Below are 12,638 nucleotides of genomic sequence, written 5' to 3' on the forward strand. Positions count from 1 at the left end.
GTAGCCAGTTCTTATTTCCCTAGGGATATAAAATTCTTATTTAATAATGCTTATGCATTCTCTGTTATGAACCTCTTAAGTATTTGAATATGTTTTCCATTATTTCATTTTCTTTCAGCAGAAATAGAGAATTAACAACCTTTTGAATGCTGGATACCCAGTCCAAAGTAGTCAAGCTGACAAATCTTTATCAGGCAAAGTAGTGTTAAGCAAATATCTAGAGAATAAGCACTGTGTAGATAAATACTCTAAATAATTTAGGCCTCAAATCCCTGACAATATGCATAAATGTTTCATTCTTCTTAAAAGTTTATAAATACTTTTTAACTTTTCACTTTAATACTAAAAAGTAAGACTCAAGTACTACAGCTATTGTAACATATTTCTATCCTCATTTAGTGATTTTCTATCAATGTAAGTTCTCCCTAGTGGTATTTTGACATAAGATATTTGGTTTTCATCCACAATTCCTGATTCACAGGTCCCAAAATCCTCATAATTTCCTACATGCTGAGACTGATAAAAGTGTCTTTTGTTAGGTTAATGAGGTAGATTTTTGGTCCCTACTCAAAGATGGGTGCCAATTTCCAGGTGAACCAACCAGGTGATTAGAAGGTTAGAACTTTCAGTCCCAACCCTCAGACTTCCAGACAGGGGAGAGGGCTGAAGACTGAGTTTGATAACTAATGGCCAATGACTTAGTTAATCATAACTATGTGATGAAGCTCCATTAAACACCCAGGAGCACAGCTCCTTAGTCCTTTACTTCAGAGAACTTCCACATTGGGGAACAAGAACACTTCCAGATAGGACCACGCTGAGCCCCAAGCTCTGCAATCTCTTCAAGGACAGAAGCTCACCTTATGTATCTCTTCATCTGACTGAGATTCATATCCTTTACTATCCTTTGTAAGAAATTGGTAATCTAATTAGGAAATGTTTTTTTCTTGAGTCCTGTGAGCCACTCTAGCAAATTAATCAAACCCACGAAGGAGGTGTAGAAATCTCTGATTTATATGGATAGATCAGGAGCACCTAGGCAGTGACTGGTGTCTGAAGTGGAAGGTGGTCTTATCAGACTGAGCCCTTTACCTATGGAATCTGATTCTATCTCCAGGTATATAGTACCAGAATTGAGTTGACCTCACAGACAACCAGCTGGCACCCAAGAATTATTTGTTGGTGTGAGGACACCCCTCACACCCCCGACGCTCGAATTGGATCCAGGGAACACTTTGCATATCCTTAGTTACAATGCAAAAACTTTTCTTTAGGCAAATAATAGCTTCCACTTGTCACTTAGTAAAAATGGTGAAACTAATTTATACATATATACACAGATAAAAGGCAAGATATGGGCTCATGTTGATAGCATAAACATACAGATTCAAAAATCAGAAACTTATTTATCTATAGAGAAGGAAATGATATTTTGCTATTTTGACTGAACATATTGTTTATAGATGACAGAATGTTCAATTGTTGCTCTAAACCAGGGCTTCCTGGTAAAATACTAGGACATGTAAAACTAAATAATAAATAAAGAAATGGAAAATGTATTTCTTTTTTACTAAAAACATGCAGAACTTTTATCAAAGCAGAAGAATATTACTTTCTTCCAAAGAAGCACTACTGTTTGATAGACATGTAGACACAGTCCTAATTTATAAATTCCATAATTGTTTTCATGTTTACATAGTTAACATTCGAGACAGAAAAACATGTCAACTTACTTCAGTATTCAGAAAAACAAGTGTTGAGCACTAACTGTATACAGTTACTATTCTAGAAGCATGAAATACAAAGATAAATCAGACACACACCCTGTCTTGAAGAGGATCATGGTCACTTGCAAAACAATAAAAATTCAACATAATGCAGTAAAAGCCAAATGCCCAAACCTTTGAAGACAGGAACTTGTGATATAGCCAAATGACAGGCAGCAAAGCAGCCAACACAAGAACACGTTTTAAAGGATATTAAAAGTTACATTAAAACGTTTTCACTATAATACCAATATAGTAATACAAAACTAGGCACCTCAGTGTGATACCAGTTCTATTAAATAGATAAATAGTTAGATGAAGAAAAAAGGGAGGAAAAGGAGAAAAAAGAAAAGAAAGAGAATAAAACAAGCACCTGGAAGTAAATAAGCAATGTTAGCCATGTAAATAACTGAATGCTGAGGTTATATATATTTTAATGTATTCTCTATACTTTAAAATCTTTACAAATAATGCACATTATTACAAATTAAATAATAACTTTTAGACAAAAGTTACTTATGATGCCTTTAGCAAATAAAATCAGCAGTTTGTTTTTCATCTTTTGTCCTTTTTCATATGATCATTTAATGTTTACATACATGAAAAATATTAAGAAGAGATTTACATTTTCACTTTCATTTAACATGAAACTTGAGCTTGTTTTCTCTTTTCTTTTCTCCCCTTTCTACCATTTCCATTTCCACCCCACCCCCACACCACCCCAGCCCCACACAACCAATGTAACATTCTGTTATGCACCTTTCAATATCTTTCAGCCTCCTAATACAGGTATGTACAAACCTTTATTTTTGCCTTGTTTTTATGCAGCTCACAGTTCTCAGTTTTTGTGGACATTATCCCAGGTCAAATGATATAGATTTAACTCATTAAAATTAAAAACACCGAAAAATGTTTATTGAGCACCTCCTCTGGCTGAGAACTGTGCAGCCTTGGGGCTATAGCATGCATAAAAGAGGTCTGGCTCTGATGATGCTGTCCATGTTCCCCTGCATAAATGCACCATGAGTTATTCAATCTTTTTTATCCATTTTTTTCTTTTTTTGTTTTGCCCTTATATGAACCACTGCCATAAACGTCCTGTGACATGCATATTTATGTTCTTGTATTCTCCACATCTTATTTTATAGTGGCTTTATATTATTTTCTTACCCAGAAATATCAATTATCAATTGATATTCAAAGATATACCAATTTTAAGAAATACAATGTACAGAATACGTTAGAGCTATGAAAAATGTGCTATGTGAGCCCACAGGGAGCAACTATAATAAATATAAAGTTTTTGAGGTAAACTCCCATCTACAAATGGTACCATGCATGGCAAGTTTTTGTCAGTCAAAATAAAGTATTGAACCAAAGCAGACAGCGTCCACCTAGGTAAAACAAAAAGAATGAGGAACTCCCCTGAGCAGAGTGGTAAAGGAGTAGCAGGTAGAAAGCTCAAATAGTTAAATGTAGTAAATGATTTAGATATATATGATACTTGGCCCTAGTTGGTGGCTCAAGGGGGGAGTGCCAGCCTACAAACCAAAGGGTCGCTGGTTTGATTCCCAGTCAGGGCACATGTCTGGGGTGTGGGCCCAGTCCCCAGTACGGGGCACATGAGAGGCAACCACATATTGATGTTTCTCTCCCTCTCTTTCTCCTTCCCTTCCTATATCTGTAAAAATAAGTAAATAAAAAATATATACCTATGATATTTGGAGTTAAAATGACCTTTATGTTGGGTAAGAGTGAAAAATATTATACTCTATCAAATAAGTGTCTTTTTAAAAATGTTTACTTATTGCTTTTTTTTAGAGAGAGAGAAGGAAGAGACAGAAACAGACAAAAACATCAATTTGTTCCACTTTTTTTAAAAAGATTTCATTTTTAGAAATAGGAGAAGGGAAGAAAGGGAGAGAAACATCAATGTGTGGTTGCCCCTGACATGCTCCCTATTGGGGACCTGGCCTGCAGCCCAGGCATAGACCCTGACTGGGAATTGAACCAATGACCCTTTTGGTTCACAGAGCTGGCACTCAATCCACTGAGTCACACCAGCCAGGGCAATTGTTGTTCCACTTATTTATGCATTCATTGGTTGATTCTTGTAGGTGCTCTGACCAATAATCAAACCCCCAACCTTGGCATGTCAGGAAAACATTCTAACTGAGCTACCTAGCCAGGACTTCAAATAAATATCTTTGATATATTGTATCATTATTACAGTTCATTTAGTGTTTTTATTTTTTAGCATTATTTTAATGTTTTTATTGTTCAAATACATTTGTCTCCACCTACCTGCCACCACTTTCCCCTGCCCCCCTCCCCCACCTTCCTCCCTCAATCCTTTCCCACTTTGGCTTTGTCCACCGGTCCTCTGCGCATGTTCCTTAACATCACCCTTCCCTTCCCTTTCCCTGCCCTTCCTCTTCCCTCTTGATTCTTTGGTTTCTTTATTCTTTCAATGTTGCGTGTTATATTTTCCTCACTTGTTTGTTTGTTGGTTAGGTTCCACTTCTAGGTGAAATCATATGGTATTTGCCTTTCGCCCCCTGGCTTATTTCACTTAGCATAATGCTCTCCAGTTCCATCCATGCTGTCACGAAGGATAGTAGCTCTTTCTTTCTTTCTCCTGCGTAGTATTCAATTGTGTAAATGTACCATAGTTTTTTGTTCCACTTATTTACTTATAGGCACTTAGGCTATTTCCAGCACTAGGCTACTTGCTACTTGGCAGCACTTGCTGCTATTAAATTGGGGTGCATAGGTTCTTTTGAATTGGTGTTTTGGGATTCTTAGGGTATAATCCCAGCAGTGGAATTTCTGGGTCAAAAGGCAGTTCCATTTTTAGCTTTTTGGGGAACTTCCAAACTGTTTTCCACAGTGGCTGCACTAGTCTGCATTCCCACCAACAGTGTACTAGGGTTCCCTTTTCTCCAAAGCCTTATCAGCACCCTTTGTTTGGTGATCTGTTTATGATGGCCATTCTGACTGGTGTGAAGTGGTATCTCATTGAGGTTTTAATTTGCATTTCTCTGATGGCTAGTGATGGTGAGCATCCTTTCATATGTCTCTGTGCCCTCTGTATCTCTTCCTTAAAGAAATGTCTGTCCAGGTCCTTTGTCCATTTTTTAATTGGATTGTTTGTATTCCTGGAATGGAGTCCTCTCACTTCTTTATATTTTGGAGATCAAACCTTTATCTGATATATCATTGGCAGGTATATTTTCCCATACAGTTGGCTCCCTTTTCATTTTGCTGATGTTTTCTTTAGCCATGCAGAAGCTTCTTATTTTGATGAAGTCCCACTTGGTTATTCTTTCCTTTATGTCCCTTGCTTTAGGGAACATATCGATGAAAATATTGCTGGGTTGGATAGCTGAGAGTTTCCTGCCTAAGTTCTCCTCTAGGACTTTTATGGTGTTATGACTTTTATTTAAGTCTTTTATCCATTTTGAGTATATTCTTGTGTATGGTGTCAGTTGGTGATCAAATTTCAAGTTTTTGCACGTAGCTGTCCAGTTCTCCCAATACTATTTGTTGAAGAGGCTATTTTTACTCCAGTTTATGCTTCTGCCCACTTTGTTAAATATTAATATACCATAGAGACATGGATTTATTTCTGGGCTTACTATTCTGTTCCACTGGTCTATGTGTCTGTTCTAGTGCCAGTACCAGGCTGTTTTGATTACAGCGGCCTTGTAATATAGTTTGATGTCAGGTATTGTGACCCCTCCTGCTTTTCTTTTCTTTCTCAAAATTAGTGCAGCTCTTCAGGGTCATTTGTGGCTCCATATAAATTTTTGAAATGTCTGTTCTATGTCTGTCTATGTCTGTCATTGGTATTTTAATAGGGATTGCATTGAATCTATAATTTGCTTTGGGTAGTATGGATACTTTGATGATGTTAATTCTTCCAATCCATGAACACGGCATATGCATTCATTTATTTGTGTCTTCCTTAATTTCTTTCTTCAGAGTTGTATCATTTTTTACATACAGGTCTTTTACCTCCTTGGTTAAATTTATTCCTAGCTACCTTATTTTTCTTGTTGCTATAGCAAATGGGATTTTTTTCCCTGAACTCTGTTTCTGATATTTCATTGTTGGTGTACACAAATGCCTTCAATTTCTGAATACTGACTTTGTATCCTGCTGCTTTGCCAAATTCACTTCTGAGGTCAAGTAGTTTTTTGGTGGAGTCTATAGGGTTTTCTATGTACACTATCATGTCATCTGCAAACAAGGATAGTTTTACTTCCTCCTTTCCAATTTGGATGCCTTATATTTCTTTTTCTTGTCTGACCACTGTGGCTAGGCCTTCCAATACCATGTTGAATAGAAGTGTTGAAAGCGGACATCCTTGCCTTGTTCCTGATCTTAGTGGGAAAGTTTTTAGTTTTTCCCCATTGAGTATGATGTTGGCTGCAGGATTTTCATATATGGCCTTTATTAAGTTGAGGTATGTCCCCTTTATTCCCATTTTGCTGAGTGTTTTTATCATAAATGGGTGCTATACCTTATCAAATGCTTTTTCCACATCTATTGAGGTGGTCATGTGCTTTTTGTCTTTCCTTTTTTTTTTATGTGACATATTATGTTTATTGATTTGCGAACACTGAACCATCCTTGTATAGCTCTGGTAAATCCCACTTGACCATGGTGGATGATCCTTTTAATATATTGCTGGGGGCAGTTTGCCAATATTTTGTTGAGTATTTTAGTGTCTATGTTCATCAGCGATACTGGCCTGTAGTTTTCTTTCTTTCTTATTTCTTTATCTCGTTTTGGGATGAGGATGCTGCTGGCCTCATAAAAAGAGTTTGAGAGTCTTCCCTCTTGGATATTTTGGAATAGTCTGAGAAGGACAGGGATTAGCTCTTCCTTAAATATTTTGTAAAATTTTCCTGTGAAACCATCTGGTCCAGGGCTTTTGTGTGCTGGGAGTTTTTTGATTACTGCTTCAATTTCACCAGCTGTTATCAGTCTTTTCAGGCTTTCTGCTTCTTCTTCATTCAGTGTTGGAACATTATACTTTTCTAGATATTTGTCAATTTCATCAAGGTTTTCAAATTTCTTGGCATATAATTGTTCATAGTAATTTCTTACAATCCTTTGTATTTCTGTGGTATCAATTGTGATTTCTCCTCTTTCATTTCTGATATTATTTATTTGGGTCTTTCCCTCCCCCCTTATTATTTTTTATTTTTGATGAGTGTGCTTAAAGGCTTGTCGATTTTGTTTATCTTTTAGAATAACCAGCTCCTGGATTGGCTGATCCTTTGAATTGCTCTTTTAGCCTCTATGTCATTCAATTCTGCTCTAATCTTGATTATTTCCTTCCTTCTACTTGCTCTGGGCTTTGTTTATCGAGTTCTTGAAGCTGTAGGATTAGGTTGTTTATTTGAAATGTTTCTCTTTTCTTTTCTTTCTTTCTTTCTTTCTTTATTTTTTTATTAAATTAATTTATTTACTTTTTAAATACATTTGTCTCTGCCTTCCCCCCACCTCTTTCCCTTGCCCCCTCCCACCTTCCCTCCCTCAGCTCTTCCCCTTTGGTTTTGTCCATGAGTCCTTGCTATATGTTCCTTGACATTCCCCTTCCCTTCCCTTTCCCTGCCCCCCCTTCCCTCTTGTCTCTGTTGATTTCTTTTCCTTTCAGTGTTGCTGGTCATATTTTCCTTGCTTCTTCGCATTGTTGGTTAGGTTCCGCTTATAGGTGAGATCATAAGGTATTTGTGTTTCGCCCACTGGCTTATTTCGCTTAGCATGATGCTCTCCAGTTCCATCCATGCTGTCGCAAAGTTTAGTACTTCTTTTTTTCTTTCTGCTGCGTAGTATTCCATTGTGTATATGTACCATTACTTTTTGATCCAATCATCTACTGATGGGCATTTAGGTTGCTTCCAACACTTGGCTATTGTAAATTGTGCTGCTATGAACTCTTTTCTACTTAGACCTCTATTGCTATGAACTTCCCTCTCAGGACTCCCTTTGCTGTGTCCCATAGGATTTGGACTGTTGTGTGTTCATTTTTATTTGTTTCCAGAAACTTTTTGATTTCTTCTTTGATCTCATTGTTGACTCATTCATTGTTCAATAGTGTGCTATTCAGTCTCCATGACTTTGAAAGATTTTGAGGTTTTTCCTTTGATTCGGTTCCAGTTTCAAGCCCTTGTGGTCTGAGAAAATGTTTGTTATTATTTCAATTTTCCTGAATTTTTAAGGCTTGTTTTGTGTCCTATCCTGTGGTCTGTCTTTGAAAATGTTGAGTGTGTATTTGATAAGAATGTGTATTTTGCTTCTTTGGGATGAAAGGTTCTATATTTGTCAGTTAAGTCCATTTGATCTAATGCATCATTCAGTTCCACAATATCCTTTTTTATGTTTTGTTTGGAAGATCTATCCATTTTTGACAGTGAGGTGTTAAAATCTCCTGCTATCAATATATTGCTGTCCATATCTTTCTATACGTCCTCCAAGATTTTCCTCTCATATTTGGGTGCTCCTATGTTGGGTGCATATATGTTTACAATGTTTATGTCTTCTTGATGGATTCTTCCTTTGGGTATTATAAAGTGTCCTTCTGGGTCTCTTTTATGGCCTTTGTTTTGAATTCTATTTTGTTTGATATAAGTATTGCTACCCCTGTTTTTTTCCCTGTCCATTTGCTTGTAGTATTTTTTTTCCATTCTTTTACACTCAGTCTGTGTAGGTCCTTTGTTCTGAGGTGGGTCTCTTGTAGGCAGCATATGTGGGGGTCATGTTTTCTTATCCATTCTGCTATCTTGTGTCTTTTCATTGGGGCATTTAGTCTATTTACATTTAAAGTTATTATTGATAGGTTCTTATTCATTTTTTCCCATTTTACCTGCGTTCTTCCCTTTCTTACTCTTTTTCTTCATCTTCTTAAACCAGTTCCTTTGGCATATCTTGTAGTGCTAGTCAAAACTAAAGCCACAAAAATTCAGCTACAGGGCTTAAAGGATTATTTCTTTCAAATGCTTATTTCCAGATGTAATTATAAGCATGTTAATTTGTTATGTCAACAATCAAGACCATAGGTAGATCCATCATGTTGGAGGATTTTAATGACATTTAGGATATTCCTGCCACAATTAACATGCAATGAGTACATTCCCTACAAGGCTCTATTATGGCAATGAATCAAAATATAAATACTATAAGTCAACTTATCTAAAGGTGATCATACAACTAAAACAATCCATGCCTGCTGTGGAGGCATACAGTTTTTCACTTCTGTTACAAAGCGGCACCAGAATAGTAAAACTGCTTTGTTAATCAATCAGATTTCACCATGTCAAGAATTGGTTACCCATGTATCATCTTCTAAAAAGCTTTTGGATGTAAGTAATATCAGTTCAGAAGCTTTATAACCATTTATAGCTCAGAGCTGTATACAGCTCAGGTTTGAGATAAACAAATACAGCATTAAGAAATCACATAGGAATGACACTGATGTATGTGTATAGTTGGCTTCCCAAAGAGGCAACGTTCAGTCACTCATATCCATGTCTTCTTCATGATGATCATCCCCATTCACTTTGGATTCTCTTAGTGCGTCACCAGTTCCCTTTTCCACAGAACATTCTTTTGTTTTAGGGGAACTTGGTTCTGTTGGTTTCTTCTCCTCTTTCTTCTCTTTCTCGCTGTCATAACCCTGTTCCTCTTCATCATAATCCCATGTAATCTGTTTTACATCTTTATTACTCTCCGATTTTCTTTCCCGATCCTTTTCCTTATCTTTGCTCTTTTTCTTCTTGCTTGTTGATCGTTCTCTTCATCTCTGCCTCTTTCTTTGTCTTTATCTTTCTTCTTCTCCTTTTTATGCCTCTGAGGGGAGGGTGAGAGAGACAATTTTCTTTTTGGAGACGTAGGCTTCTTAGATCTTGTGCTGCTCCTGCTTCATCCTCATCATCTCTCTCTGCTTGCACTTCTGGACCTTTGGGCCATACTATAAGTTTTTGGTGTTGTTTTGGAACGTTTCTTTTCTTTGTCTTCTTTCTTTTTGTCTCTGTTTTTTGATATACACCTTGACCTTTTACCTCTCTCTCTGGAATGAGATCTTCTCTGTCTTGGACTTTTTGATCGATCATCACCTACTTCTTGACTTTGAATGTAATCTCCTTCGCGATCTGCTTCTTGATCACCTGTGCCTGGAAGATGAGGGAGTCCTCCTCCTCCTAGAGTGTGATCTTGATCTTGAGTGCCTTTGTTTTTCTTCTTTTTATCTGGTTCTATGGTTACAGAAATTAGGGACTGTGCTTCTTGTACTCTCTTCATGGCTTCCTCTATTTCTTTACGGGAGGTATCTGATTTCAGACTTGGTGAAACAAGACCAGCAGCTACATGATTCAACCTGGGATCAACAGTACTCATAAGCTTCAGCAACTGATCTGCTGCAAGAGACTGAGAATTCAAGTTTGCTCCAGGAAGCCCAAGTGCAGCAAGGGCAGGATAAAAAGTAGGAGCTCCCAAGGCAGCCAATGGAACAGTGCAAGTCTAGGTAAGTGAGTTAGGAATAGGCAAGAGTCCACAACCAGGCAGAAGACCTTCCACTGCATTAGCTGGTGCCAACAGAGACAAAGCCTCATCAGGAATAACTTCTGCCTATGGTACGACTATCAATGCTCTGTCAACAAAAATAGCTTTTGTCAGATGCTGTGCCACAACTGCTGAGTCTATATCATGGAACTTAACAAAGCACACATGGAATGAGACTGGAAAAGGTGAATCATCCAATGGGAAGAGGCGCAGTTTGCTGATCTTGCCTAGGAAACCGAAGAGGGTCCACATCTGCTCAGAGCTAGTGCTCTGGGAGACATCAGTCACCTGGATTGCCTAGATGCTGCCACCTCCGATTCTGCCGCCTCTGCCACCCGGCCTGCTGCTGGACCCTGAGCCCACAGTGCTGGGGACAATGGTAGTATTGTTCATGGTGCTGCTCACGATCTTGTTCTTAAAGATCGTGACTTATGTCAGCGAAGTACTTCCAAGACATAAGGCCAGCACCGGCAATGGGGAAGGCTTCTCTCTAGTGTTTCTAAATATGACTATCAAGGAGAGAGGAATAGTTGGATTTATGCATTTCTCCTAGTAAGTGCCAGGTACTTTATTAGTCCTTTTAACTTCTAATTATTATAACTTTATTCTTATGATACTGGTGTTATAATAACTACCACCATTTTAAAGATAAAAAAATAGCATCACAAAGGTTAAGTAATGGCTAAAAAGCAACAGAGATGAGATTTAAAACTCTTTTAATTCCATGTCCCTGTCACTCAAACTACACATACTGAGAAATTTGTCAAATCCTTGGGGATAGCCATGCTTTGGGTGGTGTGATTATGTCTTATGTATAAATCACACTATCTCTTTCATTGCCCGTGACACATGCTAGGAAGTCAATTGATATGCATGGAGCTTGGCAAACTTGAATCTTCCCAGTAAAGCTTTATAATTCTTGGGACTCTGTCCCCTCCTCCACCACTGAAATTGCCACAGTGAAGATTTTCCTACATAAAGACTTATTTTAGTTGTCCATTTGTGCATTAAACAATCACATAAATATGAATACATATGTAAGCCTAGAATAAACCCAGACCCTTCTTCAAATACCAAGAGAGGACCAGGCTGAGGAGTTTCTCAAAGCCATGTTCAGGATTCTAAAGCCCCATCCTCCAAACTATCGATAAAGAACAAACAGAAAAAAAGACAAGGATGTTGGGAAACACTTCTCAATATTTAAATGAAAACAAGTAGAATACAGGAAATGGATAGAGTAAACTTGGAGGGGATAAAAGCATTAACACTTTATAACACTATATAAATCCCTAAAGTTCAGAAGCCTTAATTTACTCAAAGTGTTCATTACATCTCTGTGGAGGAAACCACTGACAGTTGTGGTAGGTATATCCCGAAACCTTCACACATTCAATAATGCCCCAAAGCACCTCATTTTACTTATGAAATACAATAAATTTTGGCAGGAGGAAGCTATAAATGGTGGGAGGTCAGGTAGAATCAATGACTAGCCACACATAATAAAATCCAAATGTCAACCTCAACAAGACTGTGAAGGCCTTGATGATGTGGACTTTCCAGGATGCCATATATGTGTGGAAACATAAGCCTTTAATGCAGGACAGCCATGGGTCTATTGAAGTTCACTCATTCTCTCCCCACAAGTAACTGATATGTTTGTTGAAGCCTGGGGTGTTTTTATTGTAATCCCTCAGCACTTAATACAAGTCCTAGTGCAGTGGAGACAATACTCAGTTGAACTGACTGAAGGTAGCATAAATCTGAGCTTGTAATTCAGTAAATATTTAGATAATCTTGAAGTGTCCCAGGAAAATATAAGATGTGCAATTCCAGGACAGTTTCTTGATAGTTTCACCAAAGTAAACCTAACAGCTATAGAGAGTAGAACATGAATGGATGGTAAATATATCTTTTGATTGAATGTTTTCTTTGATTGAGACAGAGGAGGTATAGAGTTTTTAAAAATGTGAAACTAGGTGGAAAAATCTTCTTAAACTTATTAATGCAAATTAATGCAAAATTTGTAGTCTACTTAATATATTTATCAATGCTTGTTTTAACATAACAATTCCATTTTAAATTACATGCAAGTTATGTGATTCAGAACCCCATTACATATACATTTTTAATTACAATAAACCCTTCAAGTATTTTAGATGATATAATATCATTTCTACAGTAGGATGAATATTCATTCTGATATCAGTGAATATCTGTGGGTGGGAAGTTGGGGTCTACAAAATTTAATATTAGAAGTACAGCATTAGCATTTGAAATCTAGAGAAGTTGGGGGGGGGTACC

The 12,638-nt window shown here is 37.3% G+C and overlaps 1 pseudogene; it reads right to left on the reverse strand.

Moving 5' to 3' along the window:
• Positions 1-9,288: 9,288 nt before the first annotated feature.
• On the reverse strand, positions 9,289-10,730 carry LOC129087866 (serine/arginine-rich splicing factor 11-like; annotated as a pseudogene).
• Positions 10,731-12,638: the final 1,908 nt, after the last annotated feature.

The sequence above is a fragment of the Pteronotus mesoamericanus genome, unplaced genomic scaffold, assembly GCF_021234165.1.
Source record: "Pteronotus mesoamericanus isolate MK-2021 breed Mesoamerican mustached bat unplaced genomic scaffold, CSHL_Meso_final scaffold_54, whole genome shotgun sequence".
NCBI lineage: Eukaryota > Metazoa > Chordata > Mammalia > Chiroptera > Mormoopidae > Pteronotus > Pteronotus mesoamericanus.